Source organism: Vipera ursinii (genome assembly GCF_947247035.1).
Source record: "Vipera ursinii genome assembly, chromosome: 2".
Lineage (NCBI taxonomy): Eukaryota > Metazoa > Chordata > Lepidosauria > Squamata > Viperidae > Vipera > Vipera ursinii.
Window position 1 is genome coordinate 58,340,376 of NC_139513.1, and position 25,866 is coordinate 58,366,241.

Consider the following 25,866-nt stretch of genomic DNA (forward strand, 5'->3'; position numbering starts at 1 on the left):
TTACAACATTGGTCTGACTAAAAGCCATACAAGGCTAAGTTTACAACTTCACCTTGGCATGAGGCCTAGCATGAGGCCTAGAAAGTCTGACAGTCTAAAATGTCTTTCTAATTAAAAACAAAACAACAACAAAGTAAGAATAGCCATTTGAAAACTAGTATAAGGGAATACATTTGCCCCTCCCCCAAAAAAGGTGTACACGTCCTGCTTCAGAGTCCATAAAGCGGTCAATCATCTGCCTATTTTGGACTACATGTACAAAAATGCTGCTCCTTGGATATTTTGTGGAAATATGATAATATAGTTTGGAATCTAAACTGGTAGATACCTTCCTTAATCCTGGCCTAAAAAGCATAATAGAAAATAATCAGTTTTCTTAATGGAAGATATCAAGGGAAAAACTTTTGTGTGCTGACTAGCTAGTAGCCTGCTATAAGAATCAATGAGAGATCTTTTCTATTTCACAGGATTTAAGTCCCTCTGCACAATATGGGACAACATATTTGCTTCATGATTTCCTTTCCTTTCCAATGATACTAGTAAACAAGATTTAAGCCATCAATTTCTTTAAAATAGTTTAGTAATGTTAGATGAGTCCTGACAAAGACTGAGGACAATTTAGTCCCCATTTAGATGTGCAGCAGGAAAGACCTAAGCTTTTCTTTGAAAAGATATTCTGGAATATTCAATTTCCAAATCTGACCACAGAGTCTCCTTGAAAAAAGCAATTGCGACTTTTGTACACATTTTAGCTGTGATTCATATCCAGTGCTTAGTTTTTTATTTGAGAACATGAATTTCTCTGCCATTATTCGCTCCTAGAACTCACAACATAGACATTCTGAAGGCTCTGTAAATTGTAACAAAAATTTAGCCTTTAAATTGGATGCAAAAAAGAAAACCTGTAAAGATTTTGTCAGCCCTTGGGTAATCTAGGTCAGGAAACATTGACTGTGGAGCTAGGGTAATGAAAGTTAGCATTTTTCATCCTTGACCACTTGAAGATGCATGGACTTCAACTCCATGAACACTGGGCGTTGAAGTCCACGCATCTTCAAGTAGTTGAGGTTAGGAAATAATGATGTAAGGTGTGATAACAGAATATTTAAAACCTGTTTTTCCCCTTTTCTCCCTTTTATACCTCAAATAGTTCAGGTGGAACCAGTTTGAGCTTCTTTTTCATGTTTTCTTCATTTCCATCTATCTATCTATCTATCTATCTATCTATCTATCTATCTATCTATCTATCTATCTATCTATCTATGATATTTCTTAACTGCCTATCTTTCTCAGAAGGGGCTCTGAGTAGTGTACAATATAACAGTAAGTTCATCTTACTGTATAGCTTCTTCAAGTTCATCTCTATGATTCTCTATAGTTTTCAATATCAAGAGATTCATCAGGACCATCTCTGTATTTATTGTCTTCCTCTTTACTATCACTACCTACTAGTACTAGTAATACTTTGTCTGTATCCAAAGGTCACTCACCAGATGAAAAAAGGGATATGCACATCTCTCTGCAGGCCTTTCTTAGAAATAAAATGTATTTTCTTGAACCGAATGGGCTTTTATAAATTTTGCTTTAAATTAAGGGTTATTTACAACATAGTAATTACAATAAAACACATATAGAAATAGAAAAGAGATAGCACTTAGACTTATTTACCACTCCATAGTGCTTTATAGAAGTGGCCCCCAACCTTTTGGGCACCAGGGACCCAAAAGGAGGGGGACAGAAGTTTTTCTGTGGACCAGAGGGTGTGTGTGGTTTCATGCGCTGCCCGCATCCTGTGGATGGGGCTTCATTTGTTCACCCACCCAGTTGCTGACATGTCACAGCCCAGTGCTGGTCCAGGGACCGGGATTGGGGACCCCTGATTTATAGCACTCTCTGAGAGGTTTACAATGTCAACATATTGTTCCCAACAATTTGGGTCCTCATTTTATCGACCTTGGAAGGATGGAACGCTAAATCAACCTTGAGCCCTATCAGGATCAAACTCTAGGCTGTGGGCAGAGTTAGCCTGCAATACTGCATTCCAACCACTGCGCCACCAGGGCTCATATATTCACTAGTCTTGAAATACTATTACAGGAAATAACTGTCATATCAAATGACATCATAATGACTATATGTACAATTAGTGATACCACACAAATGTTTTTATATCCTGTTACAGTGCTGATTTATTCATTAACTATCCCCAGGATATAAGTAGCTGCAAATTAAATAATCAAAGCTGTAAATGACTGATTTCTTCCTTCCTTTCTATGTAATGAAAATTACTTTTCATATTTTACAAAGACAAAAGTATTTTAAGCCATCTACTTCTCCTGTCTGCATCATTTTTATTATCTTAAAGGATATTCTGCAGTTCACATTAACATAATGCCACTCAGCTCATTTCTCCATCTGTTATAATCATTGTTTTTAAATACTTTATTTAATCATTACCATTATTAAACTACATAAATATTCACCAAAAGTGATTTATAGGGCTGAAGTTAAAAAATATCTTGGAAGTTACATAGATTTCAATGAGATACATTGAGAACAGTATTTGGGATAATCCCTCTCCCTCTCCCAAATAATTGCAAGATAAACACTTAAGGAAAACTGAATAGCTGGGATATTTTAAGTTCTGGAAAATTAAAATGAACTCAGAGACATTATCATAGCAAGTTATTTTTCATAACTGGATATTTCATAATGACTGTACCTATTCAAGGTTCCGGTCCCATACTTTAGCGACCTTAATCAGTAGTTCTTTTATTGCTGAAATAAATGAACTGAGAATGTCTGAGAATCAAAATAGTGGTCAGAGCAAAAACAGGGAACTGACAGGGTGACCCAGGCAACAGGACAAGAATAAAGAACTGGGTGGGTTCGTGTTCCAGGAAACATGTGGTAGTGGGTTTAACAAGAACAGGGAAGTAGGACAACAGCTGTGTAGTCCTGGAAGTCATGTGTGTATGTAAATGTAAGGTATAAAAGGAGGACATTGAAATGAAGTTGGGGCCCTTTGGCCACAAGCCGTCATGCTTTATGACTGCTTGTCCAACTGTTCCTCATTGCAATAGGTTATTAAATGTAAGTACTAGATGTTTGTTCTAAATTTTAGCACATTCTAATAAACCTCTGGATCCTAAAGTGAGACTTTTGTGGCATGTTGTCTTGTTTCTTTTTTAATAGGTTTTTACCCTGACAGTCCCAAATAACTTGTTTGGCATAGGATTATATGGAAAAATAGCATAGCTTTATAAATCTTGGGAAAGGCTTCAGGCCATTCTTCCATGCCCAGCTTTACGGCAAAGATAATAATCTTCTATAAGACTATATAATAGTCTTCTATGCAAAATTGCAAGATAATGGCATATCTTGTCATTATCCAGAAGCAGCACAAGAGAAGTATCACACACCCAAGCAAATGTTTGCCATATTGCCATTCAATATGACAACCCACATATTTAACCAATGTTTTTCAGAAAAACAGTTCTCAATTGTTAACATGTTTAATCCAATTATTTTGTAATCATGCAGGAAAATGTGTTGTTATTGACACATACACTGCTTAGCAAGGCTATACTTAGCAGTAAAGGAGAATATTTGTAGCTCAGGGTTGAAATGAGGAGTCCTTGGTGCTCTCTGAGCTTGGTTGTTTTCTTGCAGACATTTCATTTATGCTAGCACTGAAATTCCTTAGTAGTAGTTGCTCGGTGCCAAATCTGGGCTGTGGGGAGGGGTGGTGGTGAACAAAAACATCCCAATGGAACTGCTTCAAAAGTTTAGTGGTATGCAGGTGAACATTATCATGAACCAATACCACACTGGAAGTGGCGCCACAGAAAATCCCGCCAAATGTGAAGATGCCAAAGGAGTACTGCTGGTGAAATTCATGGAGCGTGGTAAAACCATCAATTCAGAAATCTACTGTGAAATGTTACGGAAACTCAGATGAGGCATCCATAACAAGCGTTGGGGGATGCTGATTTTGGTGTGGTGTTGGTTCATGATAATGATCACTAACACACTGCTAGATGCACCCAAGACCTTTTTAAGCAGTTCCGTTGGGAAGTTTTTGATCACCCATCCCCCACCCCATAGCCCAGATTTGGCACCAAGTGACTACTACTAAGGGATTTCAAACCTTGTAAGACATTATGACAAGCGCCTCAATTTGAATGGCAATTATGTCCAAAAGTAATGTAATGTTGTAGTTTTCTAATGTGTGTAATAAAAGTTCTGTATCTGCAAGTGTCTATCATTAAAAACCAAATGGAGGTTTATTTCCGAAATAAATTTTGACTATACAATAAAGTTTAAAATATAATAATGGAAAGATAAAACCCCAATTGTGTTCAGTTGCTTTCTGCATTTTAGTAAGGACACTGACGCTAAAGTGATGTTCAAAAGAATAAAAAAATGATAAGGGGCCTAGCAGGAAGAATTTTTGAAAGGCAGAAAAGCTTCTCAGATCCTGGGTGTTTAAACTGATGAAGAGAAGACTCTAGAGAATGTCTTCAAACATTTGCAGGATGTCATATAAGAGAGAAGACAGAATTATTCAGGGTTATTGCAAAAGTCAAGGGTTTCTTTTTTAAAAAAAATATAAAGCAGTGAATCTCAGTTGGAAAAAAAATCCTTTAACTGTGTTTAAAACAATATTTTAAACTGGCTCGTTTATTGACATGCATATAATCTGTTAACTGATCTTGATCACAGCTCTCTACTGTCATTGTATTTGTTTTAGACTGGTGTCCCATTATTTGATTTGTCAGTTATTGCTGTATTGTATGTGCAGCTTACTTATTTGCTTAATATCTCACCTTTCATTTAGGAATTCATAGTGGTATATATAACACAACAACAAACCTGTAGAGTAGATTGAATTGAGAAAAGGTGCCTGGTCCAAAGTCACCCATTAAACGTCTATGGTTGAACATGAACTAGAACCTGAGTCTTTCCCATTTGTAAACCAATTATCTTAATCATTACACTGCACTGTCTCTCAGGTTTTCAAATATGTTGTGACTTTAACATATATATATATATATATATATATATATATATATATATATATATATATATATATATATATATATATATATATATACACTATATATATATATATATATATATATACTATATATATATATATATATATATATATATATATATATATATATATATATATATATATGTTTTCTGAGGTTTTCGCGGGTGCCTGTATGTGCATCCTTGGTTTTTTGGGTTTCTCCCCGCGTAGAACTAAAGGTGTAGGCGCAACGTTTCGACGGAATCCCATCCGTCATCATCAGGCTGGTGGCTTTAGCTTCCTTCTTCTGGGAGAAGCATGTGGCTGTTTGTTCCTCTTTTTTAAACTGCCAGAGGGGGTGTGTTCTGTGTGTTATATATATATATATATATATATATATATATATATATATATATATATATATATATATATATATATATATATATATATATGAAAATTTTGTCTCTACTATGTATCATTGCATTTGTTTTAGCCCGGTGTCCCATTATTAACAACATATCATGGAAAGATGGATGGATGGATGGAAGGAACGTAAAATATAAATATGGTAATAAAATATTGCAAGAATATGGATATATTAGTATAAATGCATTTTTATGAAGTAAAATTTCACAGATTTTAATTTGCTTTTTGTGGTGGGAGGAAGCATAAGAAAGAATATGGCAATTTAACTTTAAACAAACTGAACAAGAGGGGAGATGGATCATTATAGTACACCCATATTTTCCCTACAATGAAAAATAAAATGGTGCTAAAATTATATCATATTCATAGTTTTATAATTACAGTGTTGTTTCATCTCAGTAATGATCTGATTGTACCAAAATTATAGTGCAATCTTACAGTGATTCCAGGAAAACAAAAATCCCTTTCCCAATGCTATTTGGCTCCTACAAAGTAGTAGAGAAGGTACTTGTGCGTTTGTACGTGTACATATGTTTGTCAGGTTTTTCAGCTCGGCAATTCCTTTGTTTTTCAATGTAGTCTCCTTTGCAATTGAAAGTTTGAATCTGGGCCCCTCTTCAAGGGATCCAGCAGAACTCAAGCCACTTCTGCTGCAATTAGACCCTAACCCTTCCTCCCTTGGAAGACTTCCATCCTGATTTCCAGAGGCAGAAATGTAACCTGGGTGCAGTTGCCTTCTCTTTCCTGATCTTCCTCCTTCCTCCTTCTTTGTTCTAGCAGAAGACACAGCCTTGGCTTTACCTGCACCCTGTTTGGTACAGATGTGGGGGGGAAAAACTTTAAGGAGGAGAAGGAGGAGGATTATAAGAGTGCTGGGAACTATATTTTAAAACAAATTAGCCCATAAGCTTTTGAGTTTGTGCTAAAATAAAACATCATGAATGCCATAGTTCAATAATTTTGTACTACTTAAGCAACAAAAAGATGTAATCAACCTCAAATAATTAGCTAGTTAGCTGAGCAGCTTTATTTCAATGAATTAAAATGAGACTTCAGAATCTGAGAGCCTTTGTATCATTATGTTTAATGAGGCTTCACCTTTTAATGAAGCACTTTAGCCTTTATAAATTTTATCCAGCTTGCTAGAATTCCCTTTCTATCTCCTTCCCACCAGTGTCCTGCTGGAATTTTTAGCTGCAGTATCTGATGAAAAGTGATTTCTCTTTTCATATTCACAAGTCAGGTTTCAAATTTATTTGACTAACTTGCAGCACATCACTCCACAGAAAGCAACCAGAATATCAGTCTGAAATTAAATGTGTCATGACACTCAATTGTCTCCTGTAGCTGCTTATTTGCATGAAACTTGCGTGCAAAAGTGGTCAGCTACCCAACCAATATCTTGCCACTTTGGGGATGGAGGTTAAAAAAAATTAACTCAGTTTAAAAATAATTCATACCTAGGATGATGTTGCTACAAGGCCTTGGGTTAGTTCTGGGCTTTGCATCTCACAATTTGAGCTATCTATAGTTTAAAGTGACAGAGTGATCCCAGTGTCGCATCTCTTTCCTTAGAAATTGCTGTACCTCATTTATAAAATAAAAAGCCTCCCTTGTCACCAATGTTTGTCTAAATCATAATTTTAGAGTTACTTCTCATATTAACATAATTTTCAGTTGAGAACATGGAAGAGATTTAGCATAGCGTATCTTCACAAATAAGTGAAGGTTCCAGTCCTCTACATCAGAAAATTGGGAGAAAAATATGACTAGATGTATAGATCTCTAAATTGCCTATAAAAGAATCTTATTGGAAACAGAGGTCTAACTGGAATTCTCATACTGCAACTGTCTATTTCTTTTAAATATATTTTAAATATTATTTTTAAATTAAATTAATATTATTAATGAAACCTATTAACCAGTGGAACAGCTTACCCTCAGAAATTGTAGGCGCTCCATCGCTGGAAGTTTTTAAAAAGAGACTGGAGAATCACCAGTCTGAGATGGTATAGGTCCTCCTGCTTGAGCAGGGGGCTGGACTAGAAGACCTCCAAGGTCCCTTTCAGCTCTGTCATTCTATTCTATTCTATTCTATTCTATTCTATTCTATTCTGTTCTGTTCTGTTCTGTTCTATTCTATTCTATTCTATTCTATTCTATTCTATTCTATTCTATTCTATTCTATTCTATTCTATTCTATTCTATTCTATTCCAAGCTTGCTTCTTGGATTAACTATTTTTGATCTACTGCCCAAACCAAAGAATTACTGAATGACATCAGAGCATTAACCTAATATGGAAACTAGAAAATATTTAATGAATTAATAAAATAGAACAACGTGAAACCCCTGAATTTTGCTTGGCCCTGACTTTACTGTCTTTAAGAATGAAGATCTGATTCTTCCCCAGATCCTGGACAAGCTTTTACATTAGCTTGTTGTAATTATAGGAAATGTGTGTCTGATGTTTATCATGGTACATTATATTTTAGTAGTTTATCATTTTGTTCTATATCTAATAATGTTAGCTGTCAAAGTTACTTGTTGAATTGACTACCATACACATTAAATAAGTCAACCAACTGCCAAACAAGCAAGAACAATGGCTAATACAGTCAATCAATCAATACGTTTCTGAACCTACCAATAGACTATTTACAACCATTTGGAATAACTATAGCACTAAACCAGTGAAATCCTACAAAGTGTATTAAATAAGTCTGAGGATTTTGTACCTGAGGAAGATAAGAGAAGGAGTCTTTTTACAAAATAAAGTACCTGAACTGTAAACAAACTACAAAGGTCATATGACTTAGAACATACATGCAAAATGGTTAACACAGCACATCTATAAGTACCAACTGACTGTTAGAGGACATATTTAACTTCTTTTATTTTATGTTCAGACAAGATCAAACATGGTATCAGTTGGGAGGCTTTTGAAATTCTAAGCCAAAATAAAAATATATATGCTAATAGTTAAAAGAGCAACATAATAGCTCAGTGGTTAAGACGCTGGGCTTGTCAGCTGAAAAGCCAACAGTCTGGGTCTGAGACCTGAGCATCATGCAATGGGGTGAGCATTCGTCTTCGCCTACTCCTGCCTGTTAGCAGTTTGAAAGCATGCAAATGTGAGTAGATACAGTAGTGGCCAAAACTGTGGAAACCTTTTGGGAAAAGTGTACAATAGAAATGCTATCTTTGGTTAAGTTTCCACCAATTTTTCTTCTTACTTCTTTATAACTGTAGCCTTCTTCATTTAATAATACTACTTTACATCGCTTTCTGGGCAACCAGTCAACTCTTTGCACCATTACTTTAATTTTATTACGTTTTACAAGCTCACTAAATGAAAGAACACAAAAAAACCCAACCAACTTGATAGCAATCACATAACACACTGACAAATGTCCTCCTCTCAGCATCAATACATGACATCAATAACTGAATCCTGTGATCTGATTGGCTCATTGCTAAAACAAGATGACACCTAATTGGCTCTCTAAACACTCATGTTCATTGGCTACAATCAAATGAAGGGAAGGTAACTGATATCAACCTAAGCAAGTTGTGCTTCCTTTTTCGGTTATTTGGCTATAACTTTTCATATAATACTGTACAGATAATTGTACAAACTTTGTTGCATTACATTCTTAATTAAATTATTTTTCCATTGATATATAATTTTATGGTACTATTCAAAAAAATGTATATTAAACATTCACCAAGAGCCTTGGTGGAGCAGTGGGCTGATGCCTCCTTAAGTAACACCAGCTGCCTGCAATTAGTGCAGGTTTGAGACCCACCAGGCTCAAGGTTGACTCAGCCTTCCATCCTTCTGAGGTAGGTAAAATGAGGACCCAGATTGTTGGGGGCAATAAGCTGACTTTGTAATAATGCCGCTTGGGGGGGGCGAAAGCCCTAATAAGCAGGCATATACATAGAATGAAGGCTATTGCTAAGCACATTGATTTGTGCTTCTTAGATTGTAAGCTGCCCTGAGTCTTCGGAGAAGGGCGGGATATAAATGGGATTAAAAAAAAATCTTCCTTTAATTTTTTTCCTTTTGATTTCTGAAACTCTGTCATGATAAACATAGATGGTTTCTAGAATAAACAACACAGAAAAATCTAAAACATTTTTCATCTTCTCAGAGAAAGGTGCTCTATAACAATGACAATTATTTTTGAACTTGCCATATCTCTGAAAATAGATTCGGAAGGCATGTATAGAACAGAGGTCCTAACCGAATAATCTGGAAAAGTCACAACTCAACACCTAGCTTGCTTCTTTATATTGATTTAGAGCAGAGATACCATTGATGGGGCTAAAAAGTACTCAGGATCCATGTTCTGTATACTTCCCCTACCCTTTTTTTAATAAAGTAACTTCACTAAAAAGCAACCAGAGTATAGCAAAGGTGGAACAATCCAGAAGTTTATGATTTATGGCAATATTTTAAGGGACTAACATCATTGCACTCTTCAAAGTTTTGTAACAGAAGATATTCATTTACATCAATATATTCTTTTAAAATCAGAGACTATTTGAAATATTTGTGGCAGGCTTTAGTATAAGAAAATGAAGCTATTATGGAACTGTCAAGATTGTTTTTTTTTAAAAACTGTGCCAATAACATATTAATAATTGTAACTTCCTTCATTTCTGCACATGCCTGAATAATGTAGGAAGATGAGAATTTGGGAGCTGATGCCAGAAATATAGATATGGTAAGGAAAAATACACATACAGACTACATTTATTAACAAATGAGGATAGATGCATCTTTTACTTCTACCTGTATGTTCGGGTTTGTTTATTTAGCTGATTTTGATGAAATAACTAGATCTAGGGCCCATGTAATAAACTACAAATAGTGGAGTACATGGAAGAAGAGACAAACAGACTTTAAAATGTGAATGGCAAAAAAGATAAAAATTATTTGAAAGAATCAAACTGCACAATCAAATGTAACACTTAGCATGTTATAATTAAGGACATTTTTTTGTATTTCAAAAGATATTAATCTGAAATCTACCAGTTCTCTTAACATTCAACTGTTTTGTTTATATGTGGAAGACATACTGTGGAGTTGGAAGAGATGTAACTTCTAATCCATTTATTTCCTTTTTATAACCTGTTCAAAGAGTAACATAAGAGAGAGAAAAAAATCTGCCCTGTGAACAAAAGGAGTACTCTTCAAACCTAATTCCTGTCCCTATGAGATAACTCTGTAAAACCTTAAAATCAAAAGCTGACTGGTCTTTATGCATAATAGAATGTGTAATGGCATCCCAGCATGCTACATTGTTCTAAAGGGAAAAAAAGGTATATAATGAAAACTAACTTCCCTTCATATTTCAGCTGTGGTTTTTGAGATAAAACAGCGTATCTTCTAGGTTCCTTGCCACCATAGGAAGTAAAGTGGCTAATTGTCTTAATCTCCTTGGTTGCATTTTAAATTTATAATACGAGCTTGCACGTTAAATAACAATTAGAACTCAATTTAACATGGAGATAAATGTATCTGAAGTTCAGTAGCCGTGGATTTAAAAAACAGTAATGCATTCTAGGAAAAAAAAGGAGGAAAGTCTCCAATATTTTTAAAGTCACAGTACATGAGCATCAACAACAAAAAGCGATAATTAGAATCGTCATTTGTTCCAATAGGACAAAAGTACTGTAATATTTATAACAGTGCCAGAATTATAATGACTCTGGGGCTAGATGTGAAGTATCACAGCATGTTCCACATGTTTTTAACACTGTTTCTGAAAGCTCTAGAGGCTATTAAATTTAATGAACCCATCTGCTATGAAATAGAGGTCCAACATAATAAGTTTTCTCAGTGCCATATAATGCAGATGGCACTCCACAATCTAAAAGCTTAGATAGATTTTTGTAATGGTCCCCTTTAGGTGCTTCCTCCCTCCTATTTTGCTTGACGGTCGAGACATCTTTATAATCCACACTGTTTATTTTGCAAATAGAATGTCCCATGATCTGCATATAGAAGTATCACTGCTCATGAATAGACAGTTATTCTTCTCTCCAGAACCATATTTATATCTTTCCTCCAGAAGTTAACCATGTTCGTGGTTTTGTATTATATATTTAAGGAACAGATGCCTGCCATGCAAAAGCAAATCATGAGTTCAAATCAATTTATAATGTCTGGGAGTTCCATTGTTTACTTCTATTCAAATATTATTTCTCTAATTTGCAAGGAAAACAAGGTAATTTGATGTTCAAACATTTTTAAAAAAATATTTATAGGTACAATCAAAAGAAAACAAAGAAAAAGATAAAAAACTTTAAAGGAGAGATAAAGGCATTATAAAATTAGGAAAAAAGAAAAAATACATTAATATAAACATGCATATTAAAATGTCTTATTTTACCTTAAAGATTTTCAGTCAAACATTTTTAGTTAATCAGTAACACTGTTATTCAATAACTCATAATGTCTGCTCATTCTTCAATTTTTGATTAGTTCATAGTCTGAAGACAAAGATACAGCAAGATTCTTTAAAATAAAGAATATAGAAATCACGTGCATGTTTGATTCTTACCTTTCCAGACTACGACAGCCAGGTAAAGCAAGTGCAGTAAATACAGAGAATGATCAGTGTTCCACTGGAAGTAGGAACCATCTAACTTTAAGTTGACTATTGTAAAATATCTAATAAGGGAGACTTGTCCATATCTCATTGTGTTGGATATAATGTTCTTTAATTTTCCAACCATGTTACTTTTGCATTTAATAATATTTTTCATATAATTTTTATTGATTTTCTAATATTACATTTAGATATTTGAAAGCAAAGTGGAGGCTGAGTAAAATAATTCTATTACACATAGATATCATTAGTACAGATCTCAAACTGTTACAATCCCCATTCCCTCTCTTTCTCCCTTGATATCTACTGTCTCATATTTTAACTAATACAATTCTTGTTCTGTCAATCAAATGGAAAGTAACTTTCTAACATTTATCAATATTTTAGTTAATATATATCTTAGTTGTTTTAACTTTCAATCTTTAGACAATCAATTTTTCTCAGTTTTAATTTTCCATTAATATTTAAATTTAACATTTAATAATTATCATTTCCACACTTTAGATGACCCCAATTCCTTTATCACCATTCCTCCCGAAGTCTAATATTCAGGATACACTTATATAGATAAGTTCTCACCATCTACATCAACAAGTTAATAATGCAATAATAGTATTTTTTATTTTCTAATAATTCTCAAGTATCTTAAAATCTTAAATTTAATAACCAAAATTTCTTTCATTTCCACATTTAATACTTCCTATCTCTTTCTCTTTATATCTACTATCTCATATTTAGAACTAATAATTTTTTTTCTCTTACTGCTACATAGACATAAGCTTTTAACATATATATCTTAATCATCTTTACACAATCTTTATGGATAAGTCAATATTCCAATTAACCTATTAATATTTTAACTTTTAAGTTTTACATAACCAAAATTCTTTGTCTCAACTCATAACAGTATCTTATATTCAAAATACACGTCTTATCCATTTAAGTATATTCTATTTTAAGACATACAGGCATATTTATTGCTTTCATCAATAAAGTTTTATATGTGTCTTAATCACCTTTACAAGACCTTTATGCACAGATCAATATTCAAATTTAATTGTTAGTGTTTTATATTTTTAAGTTTTACTTGATCAAAGTTTTCTTTATCTCAACTCATAACAATATCTTATATTCAAAGTACACATCTTGTCTGCTTAAGCATATTCTATTTTAAGTTCTCATAATACCCATCTTATCTATTTAAGTATACAGTATTCTATTTTAAATGTCATCTATAAATCAAAACCCCATTCTTTTTTCAATCTTATTTTAGCTTTCTTTCTTTGCCAAATCATCTTCCATGTTCTTGCTTTTGGGTCAGCAGATCTCCTTGGGTTGTTATATCTATTATATGGCGTTGAAATAACTATCCAGTTGCCATTTTTTAAAGAGGGCTAGCAGATCCAGTAGGTCTTCTCCTTGTTTTTCCATTTCCTGAACTGTTTATCTTCTTTTCCACCTATTTTCCTTTTAGGTCCTCAGGCTCCTTCTGATTTAAATAGGAAATCTTTACCTCTTTCCCTTTTGTCAATTTCTTTTCCGTATTTTCCACTGTCTGTATTTGTTGAGCAGTTGAGTCTTCTGTCATGATATTTAATTGTTCCATTTTTTCTACAGTATCCTGCATAGATGATTCTTTAGTTATGGTCATAATTTGCTTTTGCATATCCAGGCTGTCTTGTTGTTTTTCTGTAGCTTCTTATTTCATCACCAGCTATAATTAAAATTTGAAGAACCTCGTTCAACAGACGAAGAGTTTGGTCCTGCTCTTCTTCCATAAGGAAGATCCATTTCTGATCTTCTTCCATAATAGTATGTTTAAACTAAAAGACTTTACATTCAAGAAATCCACTCAGTAAAGAGCACAGCTGAGCTTCTCAAGGTTACATATATCTTATTTATTTTCTGGGCTGTCAGCCAAGTCTCTTTCACACAATAACAGATTGCAATATCAGATTTAGCCACAAGATGTCTCTCCAAAGTTATTTTGATCTTTTCAGTTTTTTCTTCTATTTTACAGGAAAAAACCCAGATCTTCCATAAAAATAGGGAATAAAAATTGAAGAAAGATATGAAATAGAAAATAAAGAGTCTTTTAATCCACAAATTCTAAGAAATAGATTCCCAATTAGGATCCAGTTATTTTTTTAATGTTTTAAACTCCCCTGGGTAGTCAGTCGCCGCTGTGTCTGGAGTGAGGGCTGAAATCTCCCTTCCCTCTCCACAGGGGGGAAAGTACTTTAGCAGCTTGTGTAGCTACAGAAAGCAATTAGGATTTAAGAGAGGTAGATCTCACCCAGTCCTTTCCATGCTGCTTTGAAGTTGCCAGATGGTGAGTGTGACTTCAGCTATCTGCAGGCTAGTGACGAGCCATATTTCTATGGCCGGTCTTTTGTCCGCTGGTTCTGAGGGATTCACTGGCTCCAGTGAGAGAGCTAACGCTTTATTGTCAAAGTACAACCATGTATACGCTGAGATTGGCTGAGATTCCCTTTGTGGCCCCACCACCACAACTCACAGTGACAAACCCACCATCTTGTTACACCATGTGAGCTAATTGCACAACAAACCAGCCTCGCAAGTCAATCATACATAAAGTTATTTCCCGTTCAAGAGCCTGACAGCCCATGGATAGAAGCTATTCTTCAGCCTGTTGGTATGGCTGGCTATACTCCTGTATCTCATACCTGATGGTAGGAGAGTAAAGAGGTACCGACCAAGGTGTGAGTCATCCCTGAGAATTTTTCTAACTCTTCCAAGGTAGCGAGCCCTGGTGATGTCATCCAGTGGTATCAGAGGACAGCCCATGATGTTTTGTGCTGTGCTCACGACCCTTTGTAATACTTTCCTATCCGTGGCTGTCAGGCTAGCATACCAAACCACAATACAATGTGAGAGGATGCTCTCTATACTAGACTGGTAAAAGAAAGTTATTAGCCATTGTTCTACCCTGTTCTTCCGCAAGACCCTGAGGAAGTGGAGTCTCTGTTGGGCTTTTCTGGCCACCTGGGTTGTACTGACTTTCCAGGTAAGATCTTCACAGAGGTAAAGGTAGGTAATATTTTATCTCCAGTGGTTCTATGACCATTTTCAATTGGCTTAACACCTGGTTTGGGACTAAAACAGCTTTGTTCTGATATATAATTTGTACCAAGACCTAAACAATTTAAGATTAGGATTAGGAGATTAACTGCCTCCTTTTCATCAGATTTTGCTAACAAGTGCTTGAGATTGCAAGTGTGTATGTGTTTGTGTGTATGTATGTTTTAATGCTGGGAGAGAAAAGGGAGAGCAGAGCTCAGACTATGATTCCTTAGAATTCTGGTTAGTATGTAATGATGTGGCTGAAGGAAAAGGCAGAAGAAACACGAGAAGAGGAAACAGCTTAGTTTATGCTGAGAATGGACAGGAGGAGATGCAAAAGAAGAAATTTTCTTAAGAAATTTGGGCAATCTGTCAACTCTGTGACAATTGCAGTCATTTTACTTTTTGCTTTCCTTATGCTTTTCTGTTATTTGGGATTCTCAGATGTAGAAGGGGGGAAGGGGGGAATGCTTGAGCATTTTCAGTTAGCCTAAACAATTGCAGCTGGGTGAGCTTCAAGGTCAATTCTAGATAAAGTTTTGGAGGGCTAGAAAGTAGGGAGGAAAGCCCGCATTTTAGATTAATTGGTGAATTTGATTTATGACAGCCTTTCTTGGGTGGGAATTGCAACTTTAGTCTTGGGTTCAACTATGTAAGTGCTGATACTTTGTTTCCTGAATAAAATGTTCTTTAAGGAAGAAATCTTTGCCTTGAAGTTCTTTTAATTGGCTTCATCTTTTAGAACCATGACACAATCATTATATAAATGTATCAGATGTATCAGAGAAGGAACCTGTATCTTCTCAACTTTACCAGGAATCTGTAAGGCAAAGATTAAGGTATGCACAGATGTATTGGCTGAAAATAGTTTACTTCTGGAATTTTTATATCATTACTATTTTTATCTTAATCACTATTTCAAAAAAGAATTCCACCAAGTTTATGCTTGGGGAAAATAATTTTTAATTTGCACAGCTACCAAATGCAAAACAGTGGTTAAGACAGTTAGGGGTTATCAAGAAATGTACCTGCTGGAAATGGTTATGTGAAGGTGATTAGCGTGGTATGAAAAGTGATAGGTGATACTTATAATGTCACACCCTGTCTTATCTTTTTTTTTTTGCTGAAGATATAAATCTGTAAGTTGCCGTGTATCCAAGAGATTGCCACCAATCAAAATAAAGAGGCAAAAAGGAGATATCTGTTACTAAAGCCATGTTATGAGATCAGGAAGGCATCATACTTCAAATAAGCAGCAACAGTTGGAGCTGTACACCAGAATTTGAAGAGAAAAAGGAAAAGAATTGGTTTGTGTTTAAGATAGTGGAGAACTTTTGGATTTTATTGGAGGTTGTGGAGGAGATTTGTTTGTTTATTTGTTTTTACATTACGTTACTTCCCAACTATACCAATGATCTGAAATAGACTCATAATAAATATTTAGTGAAGGTACTTATTTGTAAAATTCTTAGATTACTCATTATCTCAGAGTAAGAGCAAGAAGCAGTTATTTTTTCTTGCACTGTTTTCACTCTAGTTTAGTAATGCCATTGGACAATCAAATTTTAGTTTAGCTTAGCTTAGCTTAGTTCATTGCCCAGAGACACCTGGTGAGATAGATGGTTTTACAAATTGAATGAATAAATAAATACATTCATACACAGACCAGTAAGTGCAATAATGATCTTTGCCTCCATGCTGATATGTTCTGGGAGGGAACTTTGTAGAGGTTAATGCATTTCCCAGTGGCATGGAGCTTAAATATTGTCAGCTATTTCCTGAGCACAGAATGTGACTATCAGGAAGATCAGATAGGCAAACAGAGCAATGCTGGAAAAACTACATAATTTTATTTTCTCCAATGTAAAAAACTTTGAAGAATGTTTGAAAATGTTTCAAATCATTATTCAAGCTGTTTTATTTGTCCTCTAATCTTTTTAGAAATAGTTATACAGCATACCACAAAAGCTAATCACAGTCTAAAAAATAACATTAAAGAATCAGTATGTCCGAGAAACAATGACAAGAAATAAGTCTGAACTGAAAGAACACTCTCAAGATAGAGGATGAGAAGAAGTGATTTGAGAACCATCATGATTTCCAAAATCAATATTCACAATATTACCTTTTGTGGAAAAATATATTAGCCAAAGTTTATTCCAAAAATCACCTGAGGATGATATTAGCCAATGTTAATTTAACAGATTAGCTATTTTTAGATTTTTATATAGGACAGATATACAATTTAAAGAATAGCACTGAGTTCATACAACCAATTTATGTTGGAAAATAATACCTACAACTACAGTACTAGCCAAAATTGTGGAAACCTTTTGGGAAAAGTGTACAGTAGAAATGCCACCTTTGGTTAAGTCTCCACCAATTTTTCTTCTAATTTCTTTATAACTGTAGCCTTGTTCACTTAATAATACTATTTTACATTGCTTTCTGGGCAACCAGTCAACTCTTTGCACCATCACTTTAATTTTATTACATTTTACAAGGTCACTAAATGAAAGAACACGAAAAACTCCAACCAACTTGATAGCGATCACATAACTCACTGACAAATGTCCTCCTCTCAGCTTCAATACATGACATCAATAACTGAATCCTACTGTGATCTGATTGGCTCATTGCCAAAACAAGACGACACCTAGTTGGCTCTTTAAACACTCATGCTCATTGGCTACAATCAGATGAATGAAAGCTACCTGATATCAACCTAAGCAAGTTGTGCTTCCTTTTTCTGGTTATTTGGCTATAACTTTTCATAGAATACAGTACAGATAATTGAACAAACGTTGTTGCATTACTTTCTTGATTAAATTATCTTTCCATTGATATATAATTTTATGGTACTACTCCCCAAAAAAGTGGTGTTATTAGCCATCAAACCTCAAAAATACAGTTTTCCCAAAAGGTTTCCACAATTTTGGCCACTACTGTGTGGTTACATCAGGTTAGTCATGGTTTCCTTGTCAGAAAAAAAAAATATATCTACAAAGCTTCTCCACAAAGGAACTTTTCCAGTCTGAAGTTGAAAAAAAAGGAATAAAAAGAAGGGAAAAATAATGAAATTTAAATAAAATTGTATTTCTGAAAAGGAAAGTGAAACCAACTGAAAGCAAAAGCAAAGTATGATCAAATATGATTTAAAGCAAATTTGATTTGAGAGATAGTATAAGAATGCACAGATCTTATTTATTTTAATTCTAAATAAATTCACTCTATTCACTTTATATTAAATAAACTTGCAATAGAATGGCAGAAAATTCATACAGAAATTAATGAACATAAGCCAGAATTATGTGAAAATCTGTTACACATATTCACATCTTCTGGGTAGCAACCTGACAAATAATTCAGGAGTATATTGGTGAGTTAATTTACCAGAACAAATCTCTACCAATGGGGATTTGACTTGTGATCTCACAATTTTAAGATCAATAATACTAATTCATCCTAACTTTTTATTTACATGCTTTTTATTGAATTTCTTTTTACTAAAACCCTGAATTTTTTTTCCTGTCAGTTACATTCAATTTGATCCTTATCAATAATCAAGTACACTTAGGACTATTTGTCTATGAGAATTACTTTCTGTCATAATGAAATTACTTACTGGGATCTTGTCAGTTAATTTAGTGAGATGCTTGTGAAGTTCTTCAGAGTTTAAGGGGTGTTTTTAAAAATCCAGGATAATTTCTGTCAGCTGCAAAACTGGGAACAAAACTGTTCAAATACTGTATCTAGATCATTTCTGATTTACACAGAAGAATCTATGAGCTGGTGCTTTTGTCCTGGAAATATTATAGCTTCCCAGTATTGCTTTACTTTCCACTGTAAATATGCAGCATAAATGAAAAACTAAGTCAATAATTAGTTATTTTGAGTAGTACTGCATTTGATATTATAAAAAGAACAAACAGTACGTGTAAGCCAACATTTTATGAGACTGGATCTGTTTGTATTACCATATTGTATCATTTCACCACTATATCGCAAATTAATAAATTCATTTAATTGAAAATAAGATATATTTATACACATAAATAGAAGGAGAGTGCAAAAGTTGGGTTGAAACTAAACATTAAGAAAACCAAGATCATGGCATCCGGCCCTCTCAATTCCTGGCAAATAGATGGGGAAGAAATGGAGGTAGTCACAGATTTTATTTTCCTGGGCTCCAAGATCACTGCAGATGGGGACTGTAGTCAAGAAATTAAAAGACGCTTGCTCCTCGGGAGGAAAGCCATGGCAAATCTAGACAGCACACTAAAAAGCAGAGACATCACCCTGTCAACAAAAGTGCGTATAGTCAAGGCTATGGTCTTCCCAGTTGCAATGTATGGCAGTGAAACTTGGACCATAAGAAAGGCTGAGCGCAAAAGAATTGAGGCCTTTGAACTATGGTGCTGGAGAAGACTCCTGCGAGTCCCTTGGACTGCAAGGCGATCAAACCGGTCAGTCCTAGAGGAGATCAACCCTGACTGCTCTTTAGAAGGCCAGATCCTGAAGCTGAAACTCAAATACTTTGGCCACCTAATGAGAAGGAAGGACTCACTGGAGAAGAGCCTAATGCTGGGAAAGATTGAGGGCAATAGAAGAAGGGGACGACAGAGAATGAGGTGGCTGGATGGAGTCACTGAAGCAGTAGGCGTGAGCTTAAATGGACTCCAGAAGATGGTAGAGGACAGGAAAGCCTGGAGGAACATTGTCCATAGGGTTGCAATGGGTCGGACATGACTTCGCAACTAACAACAACAACAATACACATATGGAAAGAAGACTTGGTAATTTACAATAAATATATGCTGAATTTGAGGTCAAAATCTGATATTTGAAAATACAATTGAAAAAATATTATTAAATGTATATAACAAGGAGTCATTTACAAGGCATTTACAAAAGAACATCAGGATAAAACTAAAACCTGGTTGTAGAAGTTCAGATGTAGAGAACTGGAAGAGGAAAACTAAGGGAAATGGAAAAAAGAACAGACCCAAGGGAAAAAAAAGGGGGGGAGGTCAAGCTACTGCTAAGCTTGTAAGCCGCCCTGAGTCTTCGGAGAAGGGCGGGATATAAATGGAATTAAAGATTAAAAAAAAATTCTTCCATCCTCCAGGTTTCCTGAGAAAAGAAACCATTGGTTCTCTCTTTCTAAAAGGCATGAGGGACTTGGAGAGAGAATGACAACGTGTAAGGAAAGTGGAAATTTGAAAGAAAAATTCCAAAAGAGATGCTTGAATAATAGGAATGTTCTTCTAAATAATATGGTGCTTTCGAAGAGGAGGTGTAATGGGCTATGAGAATAACCTTGAGAGAGAGGAGGAAGAACTGCCATTTAGATAATAGTCTGATAAAAGAAACCTGGTCCAAAAAAGGCATGAAGATGGAGAATGTACCTCAGAACTGACCCTCTCTAATTCTCTGGAACATAAAGGTGGGTGAGGGAAGAAGCACATTCAGACTTGCAAGACTGACGTCAGCCTTTTGTGATAGTCCAGACCAGGAAACTAAAAACATGAAGACCTCTACTACATCCCAAAGTTATTCTTACAGCCAGTTACAGAGACCTAGAAGGAATGGAGATGGTTAAAAAACTTTCTGGCCAGTTCATGTGAAGTTATAATCTGCACATTCTATTTAGAAATCTATTCACCCAAACTATACAGAAGGTGAGAGTTGAGTGATGGGTCCAATACAGGGTAGGAGGGCTGAATGAAAAGGGGAGTGCTGGTAGAGCTGAATAAAGGAATGACTAGGAAAAAGTTCATACATTGGGAGCTAAGGGTTCCTGGGATAAAAATACTACACATGTCTAACACAGTATGTGAGAAGTATTAAGGAAGGTTTATGCTACATTATGGAAGCTTCAGGAAACAAAGGCATCAATTTTAAACTCAACAGGATAGAAGAGGGGAGCAGCAGCCAACACTATCAGGAGGCAATCAGTTCTCTGAAATAGTTTGAATCCTCCAATGCAATGAAGATCCTTGACTACAGTAGTTGGGTCAAAAGCTGGTAGCTTCAGCCAAGTCTAAGCCAGCCAAGATGAGCCTTTCTTTTCTTCACACAGTGACAACCAAAGGTGGGGATGAAATGTGATACAGAGAAAGTGATTGATAGAAATTATGGGCCAAGATGGTCAATGAGCTATAGGACAGAAAAGGACAGAAAACAATGTGATGCCTTGATCTGAAATAATCAACTTTGCTTTTGTTTTGTAAGTAAAAAAAGGATTAAAGGTAAAGGTAAAGGTTCCCCCGCACATGCGTGCTAGTCGTTTCCGACTCTAGGGGCCGGTGCTCATCTCCGTTTCAAAGCTGTCCGAGGACGTCTCCGTGGTCATGTGGCTGGCATGACTAGACGCCAAAGGTGCACGGAACGCTGTTACCTTCCCACCGGAGTGGACCCTATTTTTCTACTTGCATTTTTACGTGCTTTCGAACTGCTAGGTTGGCAGAAGCTGGGACGAGTAACAGGTGCTCACTCTGTTACGCGGCACTCGGGATTCGACCCGCCAAACTGCCGACCTTCTGATCAACAAGGTCAGCGTCCTAACCCACTGAGCCACCGCATCCCTAAAAAAAAGGATTACTGTATGTTAAATATAATGAGTGGAATATGGACTACAGAGGGATAATACAGAGGGATTTATTTAGCAAAATACAAGTGCATCTTTAGTAATATTGTATTACAAGAGCTAAGGATTGGATTCTGTGCTAGAAACACTTGTACTACCTAACAAAGATTCTCATGCTTAAGTAATTTGTATATGGATGAAATTTGGTTTGTCTTAAATAATTCCACTGGCAAATCTGAATGGCAATGATTTAAATTAGGGGAAGTCCACTTGCAGAATCTACTTGTGGGCTACTCCAATTACAGAATAATCACTGTTGAACCTTGGCTTTGTGAATGGCAGTTGCTTCTGAAAAAGTAATACAATAATGTGCAAAAAACCCCACCCTGTCCTTTTTGTATGGAGTGTGGAAATGTAGTGGGCATCAGTTTATTTATAAAAACAACATGCAGCAGCATCTTGAGAGTTGTTCAAAATACTGCATTTTGGATTCTCAATTGTAGTTTTATACTTCTTTATCATACTTATTCTCCCACAAAGAGAATTATCTGTTTATTGCCTGTTAATACCAGAGGTATATTTTAGACAAAATCAACTAATTTCTATCTTGCCTGGTATTAATGCAAAATATTTATTTTTAATTCAGTAGGATCAGTAGGATTTCAAAGTGCTTAATTTTGTTTTTGTGAACGCTAGCTCACATGTTTAATAAACATCATAACAAAGTTTCTCATATGGAAAAGAAAAACTTGGAAACAACCAGGGGTTAAAAATAGTTTCTTGAAGCAATTTAAGTTTCTTTAAGCAGTTGAGTTCAAAATGCTAAATGGATCTTCTTGCAGCTAGACTTCTACTGCCAGTTGCTTTATTCTCAGGATAAACAGCCAGAAACCAGGATGGCTGATATGCAATAATCATTTCACTCAACTAACTACTCAGCCCCCAGACCAGAAAATAGCACTCAGGGTGCTTTAAATCAAGTAAGAATGAGAGATGCAATAAAACAGAATTTTTAAAAATATCAGCTTTCTCCCAGCTTTGCACAAAAATTGAGGTAATAAGCAGTTATTGATGGTGGTAACAAACATTTCAGCGAAAGAGAAGATAAGTGAACTCATCAAAACTCCAATGCTACTTGAAAAAAATATACATTATACATAATATACATTATGATGTTGCACATTTCTACATCATTCAGATTTAATATTTACTAAGTAGTTAATATTTAGATTTAACATTTACAAAATATAATAGAACTTGAAATAATTAAAAACATTAAATAACCATTAAAACCATATGATGAATCAAGCATTTAAGCATGTCAGCACCTCACATTAACTGCAGTCATGAGACAAAGGCCTAAAAGGGCTTTTCAGAACCTCAGGAGACAGGGAGTATCCTTATCACTCGAGGGATGTTGCTCCAGAGGGTGGGATGTTCAAAGTATGAACAAGCAGAATGTCAACTTCTTAAGAAAATCAAAATAACAAATGGTAAATAAAATAAGTTTTCGTTCCCCCTAAGCAGTGCAACTTATTGGATAGGATCATAAGAAATCAGAAAGGCCACCTAGCCTCTTTTCAACGATCTTAAAATGAACTTGTTACTTTCCCTCCTCAAATTAGATGCCAATATTTTCATTTTTTTTCTGGCAACACACAGAAAATGAATGAATGATTATGCCTCTATCAAACTTACCTCCCCTAGAATATATTACCAGGACCTGTTTCTGACTCTCTTACAAACTCCCTAGCAAACATAATGGCGTATGTTCATGTACTTCTGAAAAGATAACAATTATTTTCTTTTCGTTTTCACCAAATGCTCAACAATTATCCACTACAGAGTTAATAACCAATTTGGGATGAATTCTCCAGAAAGAAAACGATTAGATTTTCTGTCAATAAAGTTCGACAAACATTAGAGAGTCAGGGAAATCATTTATTTTCCATCCTCCGTGAGACAGACAAGAAATAATAATACTAAAGTATCTGGCCATCTATTAATATTCAGGCTTAGATTATAAAGCAATACTGTGTAACCTGGGATGGTTTGGCTAATATAGTTAAAACAAAGCATTAGATTAACACCCACAGCTGATTGTCCATTTCTCACACAGTCCAATATAGTGCAATTTACAGAGTTGGGGTGTTTTAAGGATGCTTAAGGAAGGGTGACCAGAATTCCAAATCTCAAGAACTTAAGAAGCAAATTAAAATCCATTTTATACACTGTTCACATTTTAGTAGACTTAAATTCTGATAACTCATTTTGTCACAACTGTACAGGTAGATCAGAATAACATGCTCTCAGCTGATACAGTGCTATAGCATAAAGTGCAGGTATGTGAAGTTCAGGCATCTAACTTGATTTTGTGTGTATTAATGTTATACTTCTAAAAAGAGAAAGTAAAAGTAAAGAAGAAAGTAACGATGTTAAATAAGCAAATTAAACCTCTTAGTAAAATATTTGCCAAAGGTAAGAAAATATAGAAAATGTGTAAGATGCTTACAAGTGCTCATAGAAATAAAATGGGTACTATGTGATCTGTTGTGAAGGATGAATGTAAGGAGCACAAAAGGTTTTAAAAAATGAGTGGGTTTTTCCCCCTCCATTTTGCTAAACGGAAGTGAGAGTTTTGTACATCAGGAATGTAGTTGGAAGTGTATGTGGTTAAAAAGAAAAGATAAAGTCAAAAGAGAATATTGAATATTGAATGCATGTTATGGTATAATTGTAAAGAATTTTTTTTATCAAATATTAACTGTTGACTATATGTCACCAGAGAAATTGTCTAGAATTTATAAAAGCACCCCACGTTTAAATTTATGTTGAAAATGTGAACGAGAAGAAAGATTTTATCATGTCTGGTACTTGTTGTAAAAAAAACACCTATAAATTTCTGGATTTAAATACATAACATCAATTCAGAGGATTTTAATACAATTGAAACCTGAGTTTTGATAGACAAATAATTGGAAAAAAGTCATGGAACTTCATTTTTCTACATAAAATTTGCAGCAGGATTACTATTAGATTCCACAAACATAAAACAAAACAAAACAAAAAAAGATTCAGAACTACCCACAATGGAAGAATGGTTGGTGAAATTCAGGGAACATACTGAGGTGGCTAAATAGACTTTTTGATCAGAGAAAAGCCACTGTCTATTTTTATTGCTGATTGGAAACCGCTTGAGGATTTTTTGTGTATGTGAAACGGAAAAAATAATCATATGGTTTTGATGAATAGATAGGATAGATTAAAGAAAGAAAAGGAAGTTTTGGTGTAACCATAGAGTAAAAGGTAATATTATACTTACTTATAAGTGCTGTACAGAAGATTGGAAGCTACTTCCTTGTATCTATTTTTCATTCTTTTCTATTTTGCTTTTACCCCTCAACTTTCCTGCACTTTTAGCTTTTTCTTTGAGTTATTGATTTTTCTGTTATTTGTGCAACATTTGCAGTTAGAATTGGTTGCTTATGTATTGATTTTGTTTATATGCTGCTTTCCTTCAAGAGCTCAAGGTATGTCTTCCCATTTTCTTTCACAGACAACTTTTTAAGGGTAGGTTGAAGTGACTGCCCCAGAGTGACAGCCTTGTGTGTTCTCTCTCTCTCTCTCTTCCCCTCCCCCTTCATTTATAAGATTTCAACTCTTCTACTCCCTGGCCAAAGCTAATTATGTTAGGGGATATGGAAGTTAAGGTCCAGTTCATTTTGAACAATTTCATTTTTACTGGCTACACACAATTCTGGTGCTGTCAAACATTCATCAAGTCTGCCTTGACTCTGAACAGGTTACATTATTTGTTCTTGCATAAAATATGTAGATTAGAAGACTTTCAAAGGATTCTTGTATCTTTGTGAGCAATTAACCAGTCACCAATTTTTGCTTTACATCATAGCAAGCATGATCCTGCTATTTGCAATATATAATTGTTTATAACTGAAAAACCAGTTGATTCCATACATACTTCCTCTGCGTGTTTGCTGGGTTACATGGCAGCTTTAATAGGCTCTGATACAGAGGGTTTAACATTTATTTAAAATGAAAGCCTTTCCATCGAGTGCTGAAGCTGCAGAATTAAGCTTCTTTAACTTA

The 25,866-nt window shown here is 34.9% G+C and overlaps 1 protein-coding gene across 1 annotated transcript in view; it reads right to left on the reverse strand.

Annotated features, from left to right (window-relative positions):
- CACNA2D3 (calcium voltage-gated channel auxiliary subunit alpha2delta 3) overlaps positions 1–25,866 on the reverse strand; it is a gene marked incomplete at its 5' end in the record, with an annotated part of 613,685 nt that overhangs the window by 176,272 nt on the left and 411,547 nt on the right. The gene's annotated exons all lie outside the window — the stretch shown is intronic.